The sequence below is a fragment of the Chinchilla lanigera genome, unplaced genomic scaffold (genome assembly GCF_000276665.1).
Source record: "Chinchilla lanigera isolate Chin_1 unplaced genomic scaffold, ChiLan1.0 scaffold00071, whole genome shotgun sequence".
Taxonomy (NCBI): Eukaryota; Metazoa; Chordata; class Mammalia; order Rodentia; family Chinchillidae; genus Chinchilla; species Chinchilla lanigera.
The window spans coordinates 5,415,802-5,441,713 of record NW_004955472.1 but is presented as its reverse complement, the minus strand read 5'-3'; positions in this window follow the sequence as shown (position 1 = coordinate 5,441,713).

The following is a 25,912-nucleotide window of genomic DNA, read 5'->3' as shown; positions in this document are numbered from 1 at the left end:
TCTAAAAAATATCTTGTGGCACTCGCTAAGTCACTGAGTTGCCTGAACTCAGCTCAAACTCTTGTAATCCTCCTGTCTCAGCCTTCTGGGGTATTGGAATTATAGCCATGCACCTCCACACCCAGCTCAAAAAGCTGTTTACTGGCTTTTCTCTACTGGTTCTAAGTATGAAATTAAGTTTCTTTTCCAAAAGGAAGGAGACACTGAACAAAATAAAACTAACAGGATACTACCTGTAAGAAGGCCTTGTTGAATTTCAGATTAAATAAATATATTTTTTTACTTTTTTTATTTTAAAGAAAATAGTACTAAAAAAAGTACAATAGAAAAATACAGACAACACAAAGCAAGGACATTAAAAATGACACAGAGTTTCAAACCAAATGATAGAGATTAACAGTGGTTCTTCTATTACATAGTGTTATCTTCAACGAACTTGCTCATATTATCAGATGTAAGAATAGAAGATTGATCAAATTATTAACAGGGATAAGAAAATAATAATTTACAAGAACATTAGAGACAATACATATTGTCACTAGGCAGGACTGTAGGAATTCACCAATAGATATTACACTGCAAATTGTTGTCATCATATAAAATGCTCAGATTACCAGATACAAACATGCAAAATTAGTCAAAATATTAAGGAAAAAACTTTTAAACATTAGCTGTTCCCCTCAACACACCATCAGACACCAACAGTACAGTTATGCCACCAATCCATAATATATAAAATGCCTTAGTACTTTTTTTTCTTCTTTCCCTCATCCCACTTGTTTCTTCCTTTCAGCAATTTCTTTCCCATTCTTATTATCTATTGTACATTTTGGATTTTATTTACTCTTTCATGTTCTTGCACAAGGCCGGAAATATGATGTTTACACATATGGGCCAGATTTATTTCACTTATGACTATGGTTTCTAGTTACATCCATTTACCTATAAAAACCTCGAGTTTATCTCTTTTTATAGCTGAGTAATACTCCATTATATAGAAATAGCTCAGCTTTTCTATCCATTCCTCTGTTGATGGGTATTTGGGTTGTCTCCAAGATTTAGCTATGACAAATTACGCTGCTATAAACATGGGTGCACATATATCGCTATGGTATGACTTTTTTAATGCTTCTGGAAATATACCCAGCAGGGGAATAGCTGGATTAAGTGGGACTTCCAAACCTAGTTTTGTGAGGAATCTCCAAACTGATTTCCACAGTGGTTGCACCAATCTACACTCCCATCAGCAGTGGAGTAGTGTTCCTTTTCCCCACAGCCTGTCCAGCATTTGTCATTGGTTGATTTCTTGATGATAGCCATTCTTTGTGGGGTGAGATGGAATCTCAGTGTTGTTTTCATTTGCATTTCTTGAATGACCAATGACGTTGAACATTTTTTCATATATTTATTTGCCACTAGTATCTCTTCCTCTGAGAAGTGTGTGTTCATCTCAGATGCCCATTTTTGGATTGGGTCTTTAAATTTTTGGTGCCTGATTTTTTTTTAAATTCTTTACATGTTCTAGATAGAAGTCCTTTGTCTGAGGGGCAGTTGGATAAAATTTTTTCCCATTTCATCGGTTTTCTTTTTACTTTGTTGGTGATTTCTTTCATGTGCAGAATATTTTCAATAAGGTGAGATCCCAGTTGTTGATTCTTTGAAATATCAGCAGGTGAAATTGAAAATGTAATTTAAAAATTGCCAATGAAGAAAAGCCCAGGTCATGGTGGATTTACAGCTGAATTCTACAAGAAATTTAGAGAAGATTTAACACCAATACTTCTAAAACTCTTGAAGGAAGTTGAAAAGGAAGGAATTCTCCCCAACTCATTCCTGGTGGCAAGTATTATACTGATACTATAATCAGAGAAAGATCTACCAAAAATGAGAACTACAGGTCAACCTTCCTCATGAACTTAGATGCAAAAATCCTCAATAAATACTAGCAAATAGAATGTAGCAAATCATCAAGAAAATTATACACCATGACAAACTGGGATTCATCCCAAGAATGAAGGGATGGTTCAACATAAGAAAATCAATAAATGTAATATATCATTTCAACAGATTCAAAGACAAAAACCACATGATCATTTCAATAGAAAAATAAAAGCTTTTGACAAAGTCCAACACTCATTTATTATTAAAACCTTACAGAGAATTAGACTAGATGGTCTTTGTCTCAATCTGATAAAGCCATCTATGACAAAACAAAAGCCAACATCATTCTAAATTGACAAAATTGAAAGCATTCAGTCTAAAATTGGGAACAAGTCAAGAATGTCCACTATCACCACTCCTATTCAATATAGTTCTTGAAACATTACCCAGAGCAATTAGATAAGAGAGAGAAATAAAAGAAAGGATAAGAAAAGAAGTTAAATTATCATTATTCACAGATGACATGATACTCTACATAGATGACCCCAGACACTCCACCAAAAGACTTCTGGATTTAATAACAAAGTTCAGTTTGATAAAATTCAACACTTAAAAAAAAATCAATAGTCTTCCTGTAAACAAACAACAACTCCCTGAAAGAGAAACTGGTGAAAGCACACCCTTCACAATAGCATCCACAAACATGAAAAAAATACGAATCAATCTAATAAAAGAAATAAAAGATTTAGACATTGCAAATTCCAGTACTCTGAAAAAGGACATCAAACAGGATATCAGAAAACTAAAAAATATCCCTTGCTCACTGATAGGAACAACCACCATAATGAAAATGGCCAGATTCCCAAAACTGCTGTATAGATTCAGTGCAAAACCTTCCTATAATTCATTTGGAAATCATAAAAGACATAGGATCTCAAATGCAGTTCTGGGCAACAAAGACAAGGCAGGAGGCATTACAATACCTGACTTCAAATTATAATACAATGCTACTGTGATAAAATCAGCACAATATTGTTAAAAAAAGAAAAAAGACCTGAGGATCAATGGAACAGATTAGAAGAAGCCAACACAACTACAAACACACTGCACCACCTTATCTTTGACAAAGGGGCCAAACATGTTCACTGGAATACAGACAGCCTCTTTAATAAATGGTTCTATAAAAACTGCCTTTCCCCATGCCAGACTAAAATTGACCCATGTCTATCACTATACACTCACCTAAAGTTAAAATGGATCAGAGATCTAAATATTAAAACACAAACATTAAATCTTTTGGAAGACAAAGTAGGTAGAAATGTTGAAGACATTAATGTAGATGGAAAGTTCATGAAGAACATCCAAACTACATGGGAAATACTTTAAAGAATCAACAGCTAGGACCCCATCTTACTAAAGAGGTTTTGTACATCAAAAGAAATCACCAACAAAGTGAAAAGACAACTTGCAGAGTGGGAAAAAGTTTTAGCCAAATATCCCTTGTACAAAGGATTTCTATCCAGAAGATATATAAAAAATTGAAAAAAATTCGACCTCCCAAATTCAAAGACCCAATCTAAAAGTAGGCATCTTAGATAAATATATACTTCTCAGATGAAGAAATACAAATGGGAAATAAATATATAAAAAAACTTTAACATCATTAGTCATTCAAGAGATGCAAATTAAACAACACTTAGATTCCATTTCACTCCAGAAAGAATGGCTATTATTAAGAAATCAACCAGTAACAAATGCTGGAGAGGCTATGGGGGGAAAAGGAACCCTTCTCCACTGTTGTTGGAAGTGTAGATTGGTGCAACCACTGTGGAAGTTAGTATGGTTTTTCCTCATGAAGCTAGAATTAGAGCTCCCACTCAACCCACCCATTTCCCTTCTGGGAATTTTCCCAGAAGAATTAAATACATAAAACCACAGTGGTATATGTGCACCCATGTTTATAGCAGCAAAACTTGTAATAGCTAAGTTCTGGAAACAGCCCAGATGCCCATCAGCTGAGGAATGGATAAAAAAAGATGTGATATTTTTATACAGTGGATTACCACTCAGCCATAAAGAAGCATAAACTGAAGACTTTTACAGGTCAATGGATGCAACTTGAAACAATATTCATAAGTGAAATAAATCAGACTCCCATGTGCAATCATTGTATTTTCTACCATCTTGTGAGAAACTGAAAAAGTAAATAAGGTCTAAAATGTACAATAAATATTGCTAAGTGGGAAGAAATTGCTAAAAAGGGAAAAGGAAGTAGGATGGGAGGGAAAAAAGAAGGAAGGGAAAAGAGAAAAAATGAAAGTTTGTTATACTGTTATTGTTTCTTAGTTCACAGACAAGGAAGGTTTGCACCGTTATTGATTGGAGAAATGTTGTGCCATATCTTGTACCCGAATAACTACTTTAAAGATAATAATATATAATGTATTATCTGTTGTTACTCTCATGTCATCTTGCTATAAAAATTCGTTTTATCTTTTTTCCATAAAATAAAATATTACTTTGTCTTTGACAGATTATAAGTTTTGTCATATTCTTAATTATAAATTTAGTTGAATTTTATTAACACATATTTTTATGCAGACTAATATATTTTAACATATTTTTCATGCATACAACATAGGGTGATTTTTCCAGCCCATTAATCCTATTTGCTTCCCCCATTTCTGCCTTCCTCTTCTCCTCTTCTCCAATACTCTCCCTTGTACTTTGATATTCTCTGTCTCTCTCTTTCTGCCTGAGGTTCATCACTAGAAAGGACACCTGTCTTTCTCAGTCTGGCATATTTCATTTAGCATGATATCCAGTTCCTCCACTGTCCTATAAGTAACGTGCTCATTAGGGTTGAATGATGCTCTCTCACTCTGATATTTTAAAGTTAGAACATGGGAATATACTGATTTCTATTCTTTCAGGAATACACTGACTACTACAGGTGGATGAAATAGTGGTACTACTATACTATTACTATTATTATTATATTACAAAGAGAAAAAATAAAAATGATACAGAATTTTGAAACAAGATGGTAGGAAATTAACAATGGTTATTTCATTGTGTATTGTAATCTTGAAAGTAGTTGCTCAGATGACCAGGTACAGGCAGGCAAACTGATCAAACAATATAAGAAGTAATTGTTTCTTTCAATGAAGTAATAGAAATTAGGAGAACAATTACTGCAGCTATTTTGTGTATATATGCATAACTTTTTCTCCCTTCCTTCTTTTGTCATTTCCCTTACCCAGGTGTTCTTTCTTTTTGAGCAGTTTCTTTTCATTTAACTACACCTATTGTACCTTTTGGATCTTATTTACTCTTTCAGTTTCTTACAGTAGGGAGACAATACGGTGTTTACACATGTGAATCTTGTTTATTTCACTTGTGAAAATGGTCTCTACTTGCATCCATTTACCTCCCTTTTTTGTTATTTTCCCACAAGAAATGAAAACATCATACCACAGTGATATATGTGCACCCATGTTTATAGCAGCACAATTTGTAATAGCTTAATCTTGGAAACAGCCCAAATGTCCATCAACTGAGGAACAGATTAAAAGATTTGGTATTTTTATACAATGGAGTACTACTCAGCTATAAAGAAAGACGTACTGTTATTTTTAATGGCACTTTCTCACTGATTTCCACAGTGGCTTACCAATTTGCATGGCATCATAAATGTCCATGTCTCCTGTTCCCCATATCTCACCACCATTTAGGATTTTGTAATCTTTATGGTAGTCATTCCTACTCTGAGATGGAATGCAAGTATAGTTTTCATTTGCATCTCCTTAATAGCTAGAAGTGTTGAGCATTTCTCCCATAAGCCTATTGCCATTTGCTCTTCACCTGAGAGCCATCTGTCCATTTTTGCCTATCTACTGACGGAACTATTTGGTACTGTAATAGTAAAATCTTTTGAGTTCTTTATATACTGTATTCAATGTATTGGTCCGTTGAAAAGACTACCTGGCAAAGACTTTCTCCAATGCCGTAGGCTGTTCCTACACTGTGATGATTATTTCCTTTTCTGTGGAGAAGAATTTTGGTTTCATGTAACACCATTTGCCATTTCTTGCTTCTCTTTCCTGAGCTAGCAGAGTCCTGCTTAGGAAGCTGTTACCTCTGCTAATGTGTTGAAATATTTCTCTTATGTTTTCTTTGGGCAGTTTCAAAGCTTTGGTTGTTGTACTGAGGTCCTTGGTACATTTTAAATTGATTATGGTACAAATTGAGAGATGGGCTTCTAACGTCAAAGTGTACATGTGGATATCTATTTTCTTTTTTTGTTTGTTTGTTTTTTTTCCAGTACCAGGAATCGAACTCACGACGTTGCGCTTGCCAGGCAGGTGCTGTGCCACTGAGCTAAATCCCGAGCCCCTCTACTTTTCATAGAACCAAAGAGACTCTCTTCTCCAAAGCAAGGTTGTGGCTCCTTTGTTGACAATCATGTGACTGAACTGTGTGAGTTTATTTCTGGGTCCTCTATTGTATTCCATTGATCTATATGTCTTTTTTTTATGCCTCTGACATAACGTTATTTTACATTCACTCTGTAGTAGGTTTTTAAACTAGATATTGTTATACCTATGCTCTTTTTGTTCAGATTTATTGTGGCAATTTGGGATCATTTGTGGTCCCAACTGAAATTTAGAATTTTTTTTCCAGTCCTGCTTGTCATTGATATATTGAAATATATTGCATCAAATATCTTAATTAGTTTTGGTAATATAAACATTTAAACAATACTGGTTTTCTCAATCCATGTGCATTGAAGACTTTCCACTTTTTATTATTTATTTTCTTTCTTCAGTGATTTAGAACTTTTTGTGTAGAGCTTCCATCTCCCCAGTTAGGCTTATTTCTAGGTATCTTTTTGAAACTACTATATACCACTTGTAGTCCTGATTTCTATCTGAGTGGGTTTATTATCGGTGTATAGTAAAGCTACTGATTTTTGCACATTGATTTTATATCTGCTTTATTCATTCCAAGAATCACAGTGTAATCTTTATGGTGTATTAATTATAGAATCATATCATCTGCAAATAAGCATAATGTGAATTCTTTCTAATTTATATCCCTTTCTCTTGCCAGATCAGTCTGGCTAAAATTTCAGAAAAATTATTAATTGGAAAGTAAGATAGAAGATAGAAAAAAGACTCCAGCTTGAGTATCTGTACAGCACATTCTCTAAGGAAGGTGATCAGACTGGCCTACCCACTAATGCAGGATGTCAGTATGCAAGGACTTGCTGAAGTGGACCAGGAACAAGTCCTTTCTTATTTCAGTCCTGGTTTTGTAGCTCGGGTTGAGTCCTTGTGAGTTGAGGCTCAGTTTAGTTCCTGAAGGCCAATGCTTGTGTTTAGCAGGGTGGATCTGTTCCCAGGAAAATGTTGTCTGTGTGGTGGCCTCAGTTGTGTATGGCTCTGCTTTCCCTGGAATCCAGGTGATCACAGGGTTAGAATCATTGGTGCAGAACTTTGACTGTAGACGAACGACCCTGCCAATCCTTTGTCTTGGTGTCATTAGTCTTGGAAGGAAATGAGATTACTTAAACTCAAGGATAGGCATATTGCCTTTCCAACTTTTAGACGGTCACTGCCTGCATCGGTTGCTTTTCCATCACTGGAAAATGCACAACACTTTCAACTTCAAGCGTGAGAGGTTGATTTCAGCTCACAGTTTCAGGAGGTTCACTCTGTGGCTGGTAGGAACCAAGGCGGAAGTGGCATGGTGGGAGAAGGCTGTGCCTCGGATGGCAGCCGGGATGCAGAGGAGGAAGAGGGAGCCAGGGACAAGCACGTTCCCCTTAAGTCCCTGGTGACCCAGCTCCATGCAGGCCCCCCCACCTCAGTGCAAGTTGTACTACTGGATATCTATGGAAATCATGGACATCTCCATGATCTGGTCATCTTCCAAGTACATCAGACTTTTGGGGGATTGTCTTTTTATCTAAACCGTAACACTCCTCAAATGAGTGACATGCCTATGTGCAGAGCTAAGAACAGATTTGATCCAGTTTTAAGGTAGCAAAGATACAAAATGAAGGGCAATATTTGTTCTTTTGGTCACCCATTGAACATGTATACTCCCAGGAGTTTTTGTTTGAGTTTACCAAGAAAGGCTTTTAAGTCCCTGATTGTTTCAAAAGGAAACACAAATTGTACTTTTAATAAGTAACCCGCAACGGCCTAGAAATCCGCCCATCTCCCGTCCTCAGATACTCCATGTCATTTACCCTAAGAGGTGGACCCTCTGTAATGTTAAGGTAGAATGGATAAAGATCTTGCTTTTTATGTTATAATTAACTATTTTACTTTTTGGAACTGCTTTCCTGTTGGGTGTTTAAGATCAAGCTGGTAATCAAAATTCACGTTTTTAATATGAAGTTCCGTCACGATTCCTGAAGGTTACTTCCTGGGGATACATGAAGAATTTTTTGTGATTCCTCAGATTTTTCTTTTACAAGTTTTATAATACATCAGGATGGCTCAGGTTCCTGCTTACCCTATGGCTTCCTTTGGAAGCCTGAGGACATTCCTTCTTAACCTTCTTCTTTGGGCACAGCACACAGTTGTTGGCTTTTGTCCTCTGAAATCCAGCAGTCACCTTGTTCAGAGGTTGAGTCGCAGGGCCATTTCATAAAGAATTCTATTCTGACTCCTGGGCACCCTTGGATGGCACTGGATAACTTATTGTTAGTCCTCTTAGCCCTTCCTGAGCTCCTTATCTTTAGTCTCCAAGCCTTGGTTTTGATCATAGAGACCATTTACTTCAGTCTTGAAGTAGAACTAGGGGTCTTAATGCTAACTATTGTAATTTTCTCTGAATACTGGTAGTCAGCTGTATTCTTTCTGTCTTGTAGAGAATAACATATCATTTTAAACTAATGTTCAAGGTGTTTGGGAACAGTCATATTCCTGAACTATGTTAACAGACCACAGTTACAAAGTTTGACAAGGAAAAAGTAAAACAAGGATAATAAAAGCAGAACAAACACAGCTAGCATGATAGTAAAAAAAGCGTAATAATAAGTCTAGCTTTGTCAGAAATAGAACTTTTAGGTGGACTGTATTTGCTTACAGACATTGTCTCTAAGTTATTAGTACTTAATTTGATAGTTATTGAAGCGATCCTGTTTGAAATGTTCAGTGCTTAAGCACATCTAATTATCATAATACTATGAGGAACACAGAAACATAAGCCTGAGGAAGTCTGCCTTTATAAACAATTTGGTTTTGCAGCAGGAGTATAGGAAGGCATTTTTTAAAGCTCTGTACCTGGAGAATGTAAATTTATTTAATGCACAAAGAAATCAGTAATAATTTACACCACAATTACATAGAAACTATGATATATTCACTTTGCCTTTTAGATTTGAAATGAAATTTAGAGTCTGCTAAAAGCATAGTTTCACAGCACAAAATGTGAAATAGTAATTTTAGATCTACAAGATTAGGAAATGGTATTAATGACCACAAATACACTTTTTACACAATGTACAAGTGTATCTCATTTATGCAATAACTAAATGCCTATATAGTTAAAGACAAGAGATGTAGACCACATTTTAAAGAAGCATTGTTCAAAACCAGTAGGTTTTTCTCCCTGAATGGTGCTGAATGTAAACAACACATGTATTAAATGTTTTACTGACCATTTTGGATTTTCAAGGTCTAAATACAATGTATATTGGAAAAAGGAAGGCAGTTACTATTAATTATGCATCGTTAAACCTACATATCTTTAACTTTATAAATGGAATATTACACAGAACACTTAATTTACAGATGTATACGTATCTCTAGTCTCAGACATCTAGTTTCAAATATACTATAATAACTTAAAATAATAATTTCTCACTTATTCAGGTATGTAAACTGATTGCTTGGAAGATTTTACAACAAACCATCACTTAAACTGTGAGTTTGTTAAAACTTGGTTTCATAGGTCATCAAAACCCTAACGTCAGGAAATAGAAGAAATTAACCCGATGAAACATGAATTATTTCATAAATCAGTTTCTATAAGTCTTACTAAGAGTGGGTCGATATTATATAATAAAAGCTTATTGTTTTAAACAGAATTTTGGTTCATATCAGTGCTGTAAATTTGACAAACACTGTAAATAGCTTTTGAAATGACAGCCTGCTTTATTGTATGTGCAGACCCCACCTGCTATGCTTCACCTCTCAGAAACTTCCTCCCACTTAACCTGGACTCTGTGTCTTACATTGGCTTTCTGATTCTGTCCTCCTCTTTCTTTTAGCACTTTAGTAGGACAAAATCTCAACCTTCAAGATCCTTTTTTAAAAAATCTAACATATTCTTTCTTCCTTTCACCTGCTACCAAAAATATCCTCATACCCATATCTTTCTTTCTCTCCCTCTCTCTCCCCTACTTATCAATTTATGTTCTGACTTTTTCTGTTTATTTTTTTTTAATTTGCCTTCAAAACAATCTTAACATTTATAAAATTTCTGAACATGGACAAATTACTCCTTTTCTTTATGAAATATAATACTTTTGTCTTTTATATAAAATAATACATTAGGGTTTTAAGCCTTACTAATTTTATATTTAGTTAAAATCTCCCAAAGAAAGAATTTTATTTTATTTGTGTTAGCAACTTATAAGCATATAGTTAGGAAACCCAAATATATTTTCCTTCTGCAAGCTTTAAAAAATCAAGCAGTCAACTGTAGTTGCATTTATATTTAGTAACTAGTGACTTAGATGTTTTAATATAAACATTTATCTATATTTAGTTTATCTATGAAAATCTGTATTTTCGAGAAACATAATGAACATTCTTCTTGGCTGGAGAAAACCCTAAAAGTTGTATGCATGTAACACAAAATTCAAGAGGCATTGCCTCTTAAAGTTTTAACAAAGATAAGTATTGTCTAGATTTGGTAAAAATCGAGGGAAAGCATATCTTCCAACTTCAAAGATGTCTTTACCAATAAATTTAAATTACTTGCTTACTAAAGATTAAATCAAGTGAAAAAAAGCACTTGGGCTAATACTATGGCCATAATGTGATTTAAATAAAACTTTTGGAGGATTTTATATGTAACACGTAGATCATAGATAGGATGCAAATACATGTACACATTAATAAAATCATATGTAATTTTTTATAATACTGGATTTTAAGAGCTGTATCTTCAAGTTTTACATGAACTGTAAGCCTGACCGTTTCTTTAATGATGGTTAGATTTTAAAAGGACCAAATTTAACTTTTTTTCCCTCTTTAGTCCCAAGTTGTAGCTTTGCTCATCAGTTAGGGCTGGCTTGGATGGATAAGCCAACTTGATAACTGATTTCTCCAATAAACATAGTACACAGATAAATCAGATTAAAACCATGGCGACAGACCAACAAGGTGGGGTTATAGTGAGCTCAAAAATGTACCAATGAACAAGCTGCTGGTAGTTACTTTAGGAATTTCAGCATCATTTAGTTTGTACTGTTTGTTCACTATTGTACTTAGAACTCATTAAAAAATAAAAACGACTAGTCTGTTTGCTTGGGCAAGAATCCGTACTAAGAAAGTAGTTGGGGTCAAAATGTTCCGCTTGAAGAGATTTCTTCCTCGAGTGTCAACAACGGGCCACACTGGGCCAATACACCCTTACGCATCTCAAAAGGCGCCAAATGCCAAGAGCTTTGAGTTAGCCCACGATTTTATTTACATCTTCTGGAAGAGCAATTAGCATAATCAATCTAATTATGACCTCAAACTCCCTTTCAACCTTATGATCTATGTACTCCCCCAAATTTTCATCCAACTGTAGATGAAACCTATTGTGGTTTCTTTCTTTAAAGGACTACTGCTTTGAAAATAATACTTTTTAGAACTACTGCATTGGAAATAAGTACCTTCCTCTGTCAGTAAGGATTTCTACATTGAGAAATAAAAATGAGAAAGTATTAGGAATTCAGAGTAGAGTTAGAGATTTAGGAATATTTTCAGTTCAGATACATTAATCAGACTGTGAAAATCAAATAACCTAAATAACAACATATAATCAGAACCTTACCATCCATAGTCTGTTTTTCTTAGTTTTCTAGAAGAGACTTGGTTAAAAGCTTACACTTAGTTCTATCAAACTGAAGCACTACTGTTTTCAGACCATAGCATGTTCTGTAACTCTCAGTAGACATCAATTTATTAAAAAAGAAAAATAAACAGACACACTCTCATAGGATACAGCAGTCAGAAAAACAGTTAGGGAACAATGAAAAAGAATAGAAAACAGTGAAAAAGAATTTTGCTCCAGGATAGGCTTAAATGAAAAAGATGGCAAGTCAACATCAAAGAGATTGTTTTAGAATAATACAGCTGTGTCTAATGTTTTTTTAACTATTTTTTTTAATTCTCTTTAATGGTTTGATCAATCTTGCATTCTTACATCTGGTAATCTGAGCAACTTCATTGAAAATAACAATATGTAATATAACAGCCACTGTTAATTCCTATCATTTTGTTTTGAAACCTTGTATCATTTTTAAAGTTTTTGCTTTGTTATGTTTTTGTCTGTGATGTGGATATTTTGCTATGATTTTTTTTTTTACTATTCTCTTTAAAATAAGAAAAGAATAATACAATAACTACAGAAAATAAGCTACAATTGGTCACACTGGCAAACCAATACTGAATATTAAATGTGAGCATGAAAATGTCACAAAAATGATACCAGACAAGCTGAGTACAAAGGAAATAAAAAGAAGTATAATATTGCATATGAGTGTTAGTGAAACTTAATTTCTAAGTGTATGAGAGGGGAAAATTGAGTGAGGGATGTGGTTCTGGGAGGCACAGCCAGAAGCGAAATGAGAACTAAATTAATTGTGGCTGGAAAGATCAGCGAGTCACAGACAGCCAAAAAGCAGCAGCTTGTACTCTGATTACAAAACGAAAGATGAGGAACGGGATGAAATTTTTCTGTGGAAAATGTCAGAACTAAACCCAATATTTATTACAGCGGTAGAGAACCAAGATACAATTAAACGAGGAAATTACTTAATATTTTTAATGGAAAGATGAATTATTAGAGGAATTATTTTCAACTTTTATTTTTGTTAGTGCATTTTAAAAATAGATGATTATTACAACACCATGGGGAATCAGTACCTGCGCAAAACACATCGTAATTCTCTTTATTTCCCCTCTTTGCCGCGCTCTTCCTACGCTCCAGCTCTTGGGCCTCTTTCCATTTGCAAAAGATCCAGCTCCCTTATTGCTATTATCTACCCATTTCATGCTCTTTAAGTTGTTTATAACAATTCGTTGTAAATTGATTTTATGTGGTTCAATTTCAGAACTATCTGTAGGGGCTGTGGAAAACAATCTCCAATTTTTTAAAACATTATTTTAGAAAAAAAATTTCATCATATTGTGAGTAATTGTTTTATCACACGACTAAGAAAAGGATTTCTTTCCATAAAGTGTGGATTTAACATAAGAATCTTAAGTAACTGCCATTCATTAACGCCATAGTCAGGGGCCCAGGCAATACCCAACTCAGCAGCAGTCTCTTCCGGATAGAGATTCTGTATTCACCTTTCAGAGTGTTAGTGGCTACTGTCTCAGGGGTTTTTTGAGCTAGTGAAGCCTTGCATTTTTTTTTTTCAACTGGTACTATTTTTTATATTTTCTTTTAATATTTCACTTTACAAATAAGTGGAAAATCTGGCTGAACTAAAGTTTTCATCCTTAGAAACAAAGGAAAAGTATGTTTCTCTGGAGCAGATATAACTTCAAACTTTTAGTGATTTTTAGAAGGTAAGAAATGAGAATAAGCAAAAGAGCAATACAGCTCATAGATTTAGATCTTCCCAATTTGAGATTAATTTTTTTAAAAAACACTGGTTATTGAACAAACACTGCTGTCTTACATGCTAAATTATCAGAATTCATTGTACACCTTAATTCACATAAAAATAATATTTAGTGAGCAAAATCACTATTTTTCAAAAAGATCAGAATGTAATGATTTTTGAAAACATTATCTTCTAAATTAGATAGCTTTAAATTTAAGGTTCAGTTAACCTATTTAGCAAATGATTCTCAAATTAATCAAAGATGACTATGCATATATTTATATTTTTTTCCATTCCAACACATCATTGTATGTGTATACCTGTTTTCATTTCCAACTGTTTCAATAATAATTTTTAGCAATGTCGTAGAAGGTAGACAATAGTGAGACTGATTACTCTGAGTTTCTTAATGTTGGAAGAGCCTATAATTTACCTTGCATTAAAATAATTCTACATTTGTAACACAAATAAATAAAACATAATAGATTACAGTTTAAAAATCTACTAACTTTAGATGGTACCTGAATAAAATTAGTATCAGGAGTACCATACACTATATATTCTATGTAAAAAATGAGAAAAGCAATAGGTAATTAGGAGAGATAATTATTTTCAGCGAAATAACATGGTCCTGCTGAAGAGCATATGCATATGAAAGCTTTGACTTAAGGCATGAAATTAACTGAATTTCCAGCACTGTCTCCTTGACAGCAAATTCTGTTTAATTTGAATGTTGATGCATTCAAAGCAATTTACATGAGAATATGTAAGTCATCATTCTGTGGTATTTTGTACACTTAATATAATTGTTCATTATAAAATAACAAGTATTGTGATGGGCTTATCAAGGGTGATCATAATTCTATTTTGGAAGGTTACAAGTGGAAAGATGAAAATTGTAATTGTATTTCTGAATGGAAGTTAGCTTAGGTTCATATCTACATTTTAAGCATTAAATTACCATGTGTATCAATCCCATGAAGAGGTAAAATGAACAAAAGAATGTATGCGATTAACCAAAAATTTATTCTTTAAGACTCATTGTAATGTGAAAAATTTTCACATCATTTTTCTACATCAAAAACTTTCACCACTTTTTTTGGGCACTCACACAATATTTACTTTTGTAACATGTTCTAATAGTGTTAACTATTACCAGATAACTAAAACCTTGAACTTTGTTTGCAAAATACGTACTAAACCTTTCACCCTAGTCTAAACAGCCATTACCTGCCTCTCTTGGAAATTACAACAACACCTGTCTTAGCTACTTCCCTTGTTGCTGGGACACAGTAATTGACACCTGCAATTCAAAGATGGAGGGAAGGTTTATTTTGGCTCACAGTTTGTAGATGTTTTAATCCATAGTCAGCTAGCTCAAGACAGGATGGCACGGAACAGGGCGGAGCAGAGGCGACCTGCTCAAATGTGTCAGACAGGAAGCAGAGAGAGGAAAGGGAGGAGCAGAAGAGGGAGGCATGCCCTTCAAGGCCGTGTTCCTAGGGGCCCACCTATTCCAACCAGGATGCACGTCCCAACGCCACACTTAGCTATAAGCTCACTGGTGCACTAATCCGCTGATACCTATCTCGGCTTGTGAGCCCGTCTCCTCCCTAGAGCCTCACCTATGGGTCATGAGCATGGGGGAACATCTAAACATAAACTATGAAAACACCCCAGAAAGTTGTCAGTCTGATTCCGTGCTTCCATTTCTCAGTTTATTTTTCACATTACAACTGGAGAAAATATTTGGTTAAGAGTTAATTAACAATTAATTGTTCAAGAGTCTTCAGTGCTTCTTCACTGAAATTAATGTAAAATTGGAAGTCTGACACAGTCTAAAATTCCTACATGATCCAGACTCACTTGAGGCAACCTTCTATTCCTATCAATCACAGCAAATTTTATTAATGTTTCCTTTATGAAGCCCAAATCTTTTTGTGACCACTCCTTTTATGGTCTCTTGATGGATATTTCTTCATTATTATCAGGATCCGCAGATCAATGTCAGCTCCTTGGAAAATAGTTACTATTTATTTAGAGTTCTGCCCACCCTTTTTTGCATTCCTTATTATAATGTCCTATTTTTTTGTGTGTATACTAATCTGTAGTCTTTATTTGTTGGAATTTATTTAGCATTCTAAGCAACCAGGCATATGGTAGTTAAATTAAAAAATAGAATATAAAATAATCATACAAGCAAACAGAGAAAAGTTGCACTATAAGTCTAAAGAAGTAATAAGCATTCAAATTGATTTATCAAAAAGAAAAATGGAAGCTAAAAGACAAAATTATGGTCTATTTCACAGAATGTTCCATGTGCAGCTGAGAAGAATGTGTATTCTGATGACATTGAGTAGGACAGACAGAAAACATCTACTAAGTCAATTTATTTACAGATTTGGTTTAGTTCTGCTATTTCTTTGCCAATTTTTTGTCTAGTTGATCTATCTCTTTGTAACTGTGGGGTGTGAAGGTCTCTGATTACAATCGTGGTTTTGCTTATTTGATTTTTCATATCTATTAATAATTGTATACAGTTGGGTGCTCCCATATTTGGTGCATATACATTTATGATTGTTGTATCTTCCTCTTAAAATTTTCCCCTAACAAGTATGTAGTGATCTTCTTTATCTCTTTTGATCATTCCTGGTGTGGCATCCATGGTGTCTGCAGACAGAATAGCTATCCTTGCTTTTTGCTGGGTTCCTCTTGCATGGATTGTTGTTTTCCATCCTTTGACTTTCAGTCTATGATTTCCTTTTGTCTTAGTGTTTCTTGCGTGCAGCATATTATTGCATCTTGTTTCTTGATCTACTCTGCCAGTCTATTTCTTTTGATTGGTGAATTGAAGCTGTTTACATTGATGGTTATAACTGAGATGTATTGACATCTTGTTTATGTTAATTTCCTGTTGTTGGTTCCCTGCTTTCCCCTCTGTTTTACTGCTTGCCCTGCCTGTTGGTGTCTGTCCATTATTCTTGAATTGTGGTCATTTTTATCTATGTCTAGAATATATTTCAGTACACTTTATAGTGTTGGTTTGGTGTTCATAAATCTCTTCAGTTGTTCTTTGGGATGGAAGTATCTTATCTCCATTAATTTTGAAAGATAGTTTTGCAGGGTATATCAATCTGAGTTGGAAGTTGTTTTGTTTCAGGACTTGAAATACATCACTCCAAGCTTTTCTGGACTAGAGAGTTTGCATTGAGAAGTCTGTCATTGTTTTGATGGGCTTTCCTGTGTAAGTTTCTGTTTCTTTTCTGTAATAGCTTTTAATATTCTGTCCCTGTGCTGAATTTCTGGGATCTTGATTATTATATATCTTGTTGCAATTTTATTTTGGTCAAGACATTTGAAGTTCTGTATGCTTCATTTATTTGTATGTCAAATTCTTCATGCATGATTGGGAATTTTTCTACCATTATTTCTCTGAAGGGTTTCTTTATGTCACTTGTGGTGTCTCCAGCTTCCTCATTGATCCCAATCAGTCTTATGTTATTCTTTTTTCCTTCATGTTGTAGTGCTGGATTCGGTTTTCATGGTCTCTTGTTATTTTTAAGATATGCTTCTTCTTTTCATGATCACTAGGTGCAACTCTGTGTTCAAAATCTGAAATTCTGTCCTCTCCTTCATTCAGACTGTTGCATATATATTCAATGGAGATTTTAATCTCTTTGATTTCTGTTTGGATCTGTTTCATGGATTCCATTTCTTTCTTATGCTGGGTCATCTTTGTTTCCCTCATTTTTCTAAGCTCATCTATTCTTCTGTCTGTGTCTTCTCTAATATCTTTGACTTTATGCATCATGTATCTCTGTATCTGAGAGATTATTCTTTCCATAGCCTTTTCCCATTGTTTTTTCACTTCTATTGCTATCATTTCAAAAATTCCAGTGTTTGACTTCCAATTTCATGTATCTCTTTGAGTTCTGGCCTGTCCTAGGTGGGTTGGGTTCTGGGGTTTCACTTTGCTTCTGTGTCTTGTCATTTTCTATTTTCTTTTTCTTTTGTTTTGTATGTTGATATTTTCTGATTTCTTATGCTATATAGCTGTATGCAGGTGTTGTGGTTTCCCTAGATGATGTCTGTTCTTCAGGTTTGTCTTCTATTTAAGTAGTGTTTTTATAGCTCTCCCAAGCCTCTACCTTCTCAATTTGTAAAGGATGAATATTTCTGTTTGGCTAAGCTCCTAATCCTTTGTTACTGGGCTGTGGTGATTATGACCTCATGTAATCATAGTGTTCTCATACAGTGGAGAAAAACTGTTTATAACATGTATGACACCCTGGCTAATGTAGTACAATTAATAATAACAGCAGTTTTAAGTACAGCTTAACTACTGATAAGCTATGATAAACATTAACCTGGTACCTCTGACCACAGGGGCAAACTCTAAAATTATGTAACAAAAGCAAACATATACTGTGCACTTGTATGCAGAGATTTTCTCCTCAATAGGATGAGCTTTCCTTTCTGCACAGGGAAGATGGTATAAAATGGGTAGGGGGTAGGCTAAAGTGATGAGTGAGGTCCAATATAGTAGAATTAAGGCTGGAGATTAAAGGATGAGCACCCAAGTTTTGGGAAACTGGAGGACACAGGAGGGAAATAAGGAAATTGAATATGAAGGAGTAGTCAGAAAGGGCAGAGACAATGTTTACTTACTTGAAAATTTAAATTCAAGAAGTAGTTGAGGCAAGAGAGAAAGTGGGCTTATAGTAGAAAACAAAAAGGAAAGGTAAGAAAACTAAACATTGAAAAGAAGGAAGAAAGAGAAAAAGAAAAGAAGAAAGAAAGAAAAGGAGACCAGAGGAAGAGAGGAGAGAAAGAAAGAAAAATACCCAAATACAGAAATAACTGTAGAATACAGAACAAAACATGATGACATCCAATCAGACAGGAAGGCATAGACAATGAAACAAATAAGAGAGAGTGAAAGGAATAAAATTCCTCTGGTGTTCCCAGTTCTGTGATAGTGTCCATATTTAATTGCAGAAATGTGCTGTGTATGGAGCTGATCTTAGCCTCTGGAGGTGGGGGCTGAGACTGGACCTCTGTTGGTGGAGTTCTCCAGAGTGCAACTGCTGGCTCCTTGTTGCTGCTTCAGACGTTTCCACCTTGCTGGTTTTGCTGATTACACTCTCCTCCAGAGGAGTGTGTGTGTGCCTGCACTGGGGGCCAGCTGTTGTCCTGACACTCAGCTTCTGGGGTTCCAGTTGTTCCACCTGCCAAAGGTGTGTATCCTTACACTCCTCTTACAGACACTGCCTTCCTTGGGCAATGCAGGAAGTGCAAAGTAGGCACTCACACCCTTCTCACAGACTTTGCTGCTGGAAATAATGGAGGAAGTGCAGAATGCAGATGCACACTCCTCTCTCAGGCCCTGTGTCCCAGAGACAATGGAGGACCTGCATAGTACAGATTTATTCTCCTCTTGCAGACCCTGCTGTCCCGGGGACAATGGACAAAGTGCAGAGCATGGGCTCATACTCCTCTCACGGGCCCTTCTGTCCCAGAGATAATGGAGGAAGGGCAGCGAGAGCAGACACACATTCCTTTCATGCTTTGCTGTCCCAGAGACAATGGACAAAGAACAGAGCCTTTAATTTATATTTGAACCAAGGAAATACGTTTAAGTTACTTCTATGCAGCCCATAATTAGGAAAAGCTAAATTCCACCTTTTTTACTACATATATAGTAAGTTTGAAAACCCTTCCTGAGATTTTCCAATCCAGAATCTTGACCACTACCTATTATTTTACTAATACGTATTTTTCATTGAGTTATAAAGAGTAATAATTATACTAAGCAAAGATTAGCTATATTTTCTTATTTCAACATCAGGATAGTCATAAGTAATTGTTATGGTTTGTGTCTGTGTGTCCCCCCAAAGCCTCATGTAGTCATGGGGCAGGCTTTTAGAGTTTGATTGATTATGGGTGTGAGAGCTACACCCGCCCTGGGGTGGATAGTTTGCATATGCAAGGGAGAGGAAGAGGGTGCTTGAGGCCATTCCTCCCTTGTGCGTGCTTGTTGATTCGGCTGTGTTCTGCCACCATGAGCTGTAGCCTTCTGCCATGTGCCACTCTGCCTTGTAATCTGCCAAGTATGGACTGAAACCTCCACAGACTGTAAGCGAAATAAACCTTTCCTTCCTTAATTTTGGGTGTCAGGTATTTTGTCCCAGCAATGAGAGAAAAGTAACCAAAACAGTAATAAACACCTAAGATGAGAAACATAGCAAATTAATATTAAAATTTATTCTATAAGGTTCTTAACACTTAGATTTTTTTCTAACAAAATGGAATGTAGAGCATGGCTGTAGAAATAAAATATTTTTCCCTTTCTTTTCTTGATTACAAAGGTAACCAATGAACTTTTAAGGAACTGTCAAAATAAGAAAATTATAAAATGTAAATGAGTATCTCACCTCACATAGGTCATTACTACTGTTTCATTGTGAATTATTTGTTGGTAAAGGCAGAGTCATGCAGCAAGGACTCTGACAATAGGTTACTGGTGAAATTTCCTACCCAACAATAGACCAAAATTAAGATAAACAATCTCTCTTTCACTAGAGTATTTGAAGCAGAGAGACAAAGTGCAGAAAAGATGTGGAAGAGACATTGCAAAGTCTGAAGACATAGGATAGTACTCACAGGATCTACGATTCAGTTTTTCAATATGAAACCTTGAAAAAGATAGACTTCCCTCAATAGAAGAAAGGGAAGCATGAAGCCATTTACAATCTCCACTCCTAACATGAGCACTTGAAGAATTAGTTGTTGGAGAAGCCTGCAACTACCATCACCCCAAGCCCATTTTTGTAGCTGCCAGATTACCACTATTCTACATTGCCCCAGAGAAAAACTCAGTTCACCTTATACTCTTCTCCATGCAGAATCCTCTGCACAATGCCATCTTGAAATCCTGAACACCCAGGGTCACGAGAAGAAGTTAGGTATCTCCCCTGAGTAGTTCAGGCCCAATCTTATGAATCAGCCAGGTGCCCCTATGCCCCTTCCCATAGCTCCAGGAAGCACTGAGCTGCCCATTCTGAGTGGTTCAGCCTACACTGGGCCAAGGACAATAATTTAGTGGGCTTACTCAAAAAGAAGTCAAGAATTTCCTCATCCATCATCTTTCTTCAAAAGTAGACAGTCTCACCCACATTCCACTGTTTCAGCAGCAGCTAGACCACCCCACTTACATGCTCTTAGCCCTAGAAGCAGTTAGCAGCCAGCTTGGAGGTGTTTGGTCAACAGAAGGACCCAGGAAGGAGCCATGTGGCCCTTTCTGCCCATCATGGCTTCAGAAAGCATCTGTGCAGTCTTTACTGAAAGCCTCACATGTCAAGGCCATACAAGAGCAGGGAGACAGCTCCACTCATCATAACACAGCACCCAGAAACAGTAGAGCAGTGTGTTCTTGGAAGTTCAGCCCACTAAGGATAAGAAGAATCCCCCATGCAGTCCACCATGACAGTTATCTCATCTTTGACTCTACCTATTCATTCCCCAAAGCAAATGTAATTATTTTGTATTACAAACATTATTTGTATTTGTACTGCAAAATTATTTTGTATTGCAATAACAAATACAGTAAAATAATCACAAAGCAAAAGGAAACAAAAACACAAGTAAATAAATAATCAAACCCAGAAATCTGGAGGCTAAAGAACTGAATAAATCAATTAACTGTATGAGTGATAATATGCAGCTGAGAGCCAGAATAGCAGGACAAGTCAGGCAAAAGAACAAATTTCTAGGCTGAAAGCTTTTTTCTTTTGAAATATCACAGATGAAAAAATAAAGGGATTATAGCAATGAAAAACGCATGAAAAATTAAGGGAAAATTGCAATGTAATGTAAATTGCAATGTAAAGTTGCACATTATACATGTTCCATAAAAAGAAAATGGAAAAAGTATAGGAAAAAATATGTTCAATGAAATGATTTCTGAAAACATTCCAAATCTTATTCCAATGCTTATCTGGGAAACTCAAATGGATCCTATCAGATTTACCCCAAACTCTTCTCTACCTGTAACAGACAATCTTGACAGTAAAAAGAAGCTGGGCATTGTTGCACATGCATGTAATCCCAGCAGAGTGAGACATGAATGCGGGAGGAGCACAAGCTCAAATCCTGATTGATAAACTGAGGTGAGGATCTGCTGCAAAATAAAAATAAACATAAAAATAGAAATTGTAATGTGTCTCTACTAGAAGGCACTGAGTCCAATCTGCAGTACTAAACAAACAAAAAGGTTCTAGACAAAAATAATTTTTTTGGATATTTTGATTTTATTAGCACATGTTTACAGTACATAATGATTACATTCACTGTAGGGCATTGGCATGTATGTAACACATTTCAATTCCTTTCTTTTTCCATCTTCCACCCTGCTTTTATTTCTCTGGCATTGATTCATTTATTTATCTTATAAGACCTAATTGTCATATATAGAGGTTGAAAATCAGGCTAGGAGGCCAAAAAATACATAAACTATAAAATTTAAATGGAAGAGGAAGGCAGCAAGTAACATATAAAAATGTCTGCGTGACAGCGTAAATATTTGCCCACAGAAAGCTCACGGGACTGAGGAGGACGGAACTGCATGTTCACAGCCCTTTAAGAAGACAAGAATGTTCTATATAGAAAAGATCCCCTTAGAAGTAAAGGAGAGATCATTTTTCAAAACAGAGAATTCAGTGCTAGCACATTAGCCCTATAAAAAGTGCTTGTGGGACTCCTATGCTGGCAGCAAAGCAATGAAAATGATGACTGTGAAAGCACATGAAATGACAAAACTGTCCGGAGGAGGAAATACACAGAAGAGAAGGACACGAAAATCACAGCTTATCAATACTGAAAACCACTAAAGTATAAAAAGGACATGCAAAATAATCAGAAACAAAGGTATCAAAATTGGGTAATAGGACATTGAATTATCTTTTTTTAAAATGCTATGACTTCTTGTGTAAGAAACTCTGTTTTTCAGAAAATAATGCTTAGAAGTAATGGTGACATTCAATAGGGTTGCATGATGTAAGAAGACTATTCAAAAAAGTAGAATTTTTCTGCAGCACTAATGAAAAGGCATGCCACTCATAATGGCTGCATAAAACAAGATTAAAATACCTGGCGTTATGGTTTGAATCAGGATAGCCCTTCAAAACCTCATGTGCTCATGATCAGAACTTTTGGAAGGTACTTGACTCTTGAGGATGACTTGCAATTAGTGAAGCAGTCCATTAGGAAGAGGCAGGTCCTTGGCAATGTGGCCCCACAAAACTGCATGTGTTAAGATGTATGACTTTACAAGACAGGCATGGTGGTGCATGCCTGTACTCCCGGCACTCTGAGGGTTGGAGGACTGCCTTGAAGGTGAGGTCATCCCAGGCTACACAGTGAGTTCAAGTCCAGCCTGGATTATATAGTGAGAGCCTCCCTCAAAAATAACAATTGAAAAGGACAACAACAACAATATGCTTTTGGGAGGTATTTCACACCAGTGGGTTAATCTTTTATTGAGTTCATCTCCGAATGTGCTATTAGGAGGTGATGTTGGTCAGAAGAGGTGGATCACTGGAGGCACAACCTGGACGTTATGTCCTGGGCTCCTCCTTCCTCACTCTGCTTACTGGCTGATCTGGACTAGGCAGCTTTCTTTTGATATGACTTCCCACCATACTGTTTCTGCCTTGGAACTAATTAAACGTGGAGTGAATTGAAGCAACTGAACCAAAGTAAACTTATGAACCAAAGTAAAGTTTCTATGAACCAAAACAAACTTTTCTTCCTTTCTATTTCCATTGTTGAGTATTTTTTTCCTGCTATGTGAAAGTGACTAATACATCCATGGGCTGGAAAAATAATATTTTTAAAAGGTCTTTTCTACCTAAAACTACCCATTGATTAAGTGCAATTCCTCCCAAAAGACCAATGATATTTTTCACAGAAATAGAAAAAAAGAGGGATGCTGTAAAAATAAGCAAAACTGGTCCGTCTCATTTTCTTTCTGTTTCCTGGCTGGAGTTGGGACCACTTGCCCATGTACTGTCACTGTTGTTATCTATGCCATGAAATAAGGCAGCTGAGAGCTGGCCCCGGCCATGACTGAACTATGCTGTTTGGAATTTCAGACTCCAACATCATAGGCTAAGAAAATCTTTTCTTTCTTATAAGTAGCTCTTGTCAGATGTTTAGCTATAGAGATGAAAATGGCTCATACAATAACAAAGAAAACAATCAACAAAAGGAAGAGGTGATTTACAGAATGGGGGAAATATTTTATAAAATATCCATCCAGAATATAACTGGAACTCAAGAAAACCTATAGCAGAAAAACAAAAACAAAACAAACAAAACCCACAAATACTCTGATTGAAAAATGATTAAATGATCAGAGTACACATTTCTAAAAAAAGAATACACAAATGGACCAGAAACATGTGAAAAAATTGTCATCACTAATAATCATGGAAATAACAAGACCACAATCAAATATAATCTCATTGGATATCATTTAAAAAGAAAGAAAACCAAAACTATCCAATATTGATGAGAATGTGGAGGATGAGGAATTCTCATCTACCATTAGTGGGAATGTAAATAAACACAGAAAGTAAAATAAACAACATAGGTGCTGCTAAAAAGAAAATAAAATCTTGAAAAAGAACTACCATGTGACCCAGAAACCTTACTACTGGTTCTATACCCAAAAATTTCAAGTGTGTCTGTGCTTGCATGCTTACAGTAGTACTACTTACAATAGCCAAGATATGAAGTCAAACTACTTTTCTATTGACAGAAAACTGGATGAAGAATATATGACATACCCCATGCATATATATGTATATACAAAGACATCTGTACATAAAAGGAGTATTAGTCAACCTTAAAAATGAAATTCTGAATTATACTACATGAAATAAGTCAAATCTCACTTATTTGAGGAAAAACAGAAACATTAATCTCAAAAAAATAGAAAACACTATAGTGATTATTAGAGGCAAGGAAGGGTGGGGAGAGAGAATAGAGAGATAGTGATTAAGTGGTACAAGGGTACAGCTGGATGGGAGGAGTGACTTCTAATGTTTCATGGTGGATAACAATTAATATTTCAAGGTGAGTAGCAGGACTTTGAATGTTCCCAACATAGAAAAATGATAAGTATGTGAGCTGAGGTGATAGATATGTAAAGTGTCTTGATCTGGTCATTATACTTTGTGCACATATAGTGAAATATGACACTGTGTACAATTACTACATATACTAATAAAAATAAAATGTAAATGTTTACAGTAACTACAGGTAAAAATAAAAATCTTATTTATTTTTTAAATGTTTATTTTATGGAAAAAAAAGGTGAAACAAAATTTCCTAACAAAATAATAAGAGAATAATAGTTAATACATTACAAGTTATATTTAAAGTAGTTTCTCAGAGTAAGAGATACAGGCATAAAAATTACTTTAATTGATATCAGCACATACTTTCCTTTTTATGAACTAAGAGACACTAACCATATAACTAATTTGCATTTTTCCCCTGTTCTCTACTGTCCTTTCTCTTTTCACACATCCTAGTTCTTATTCCCTTTTGAACAATTTCTTCCCATTTCACAATATCTATGTACATTTTAGAACTTACTTACTCTTCCAGTTTCTCACACCAGGAGAAAGCACAATGTTTATACACTTGAAGCTGATTTATTTCACTTATGAGTGTGGTATCTAGTTGCATCCATTCACTTATAAATGCCTTGAGTTTATCTTTCTTTACAGCTAAGTACCACTGCATTGTATTAAAACAGCACATCTCTTTTATCCATTACTCGGTTGATGGGCATTTGAAATGTTTCCAAGATTTAGCTATTACAAATTGTGCTGCTATAAACATGGGTGCACATATATCTCTGTGATACAATGTTTTTAATTCTTCTGGAAAGATAACCAGAAGGGGGATAGTTGGGTCAAATGGGACCATTAATCCTAGTTTTTGGAGGAATCTCCACACTAATTTGCACAGTGGCTGTACCAGTCCACACTGCCACTAATAGTGTTGAAGTGTTCCTTTTTCACTAGAGGCCCTCTACAATTTGTTATTGGTTAAATTCTTGGTGACAGCCATTCTTTCTGGGGTGAGACAGAATAGCAGTGTTGTTTTAATTTG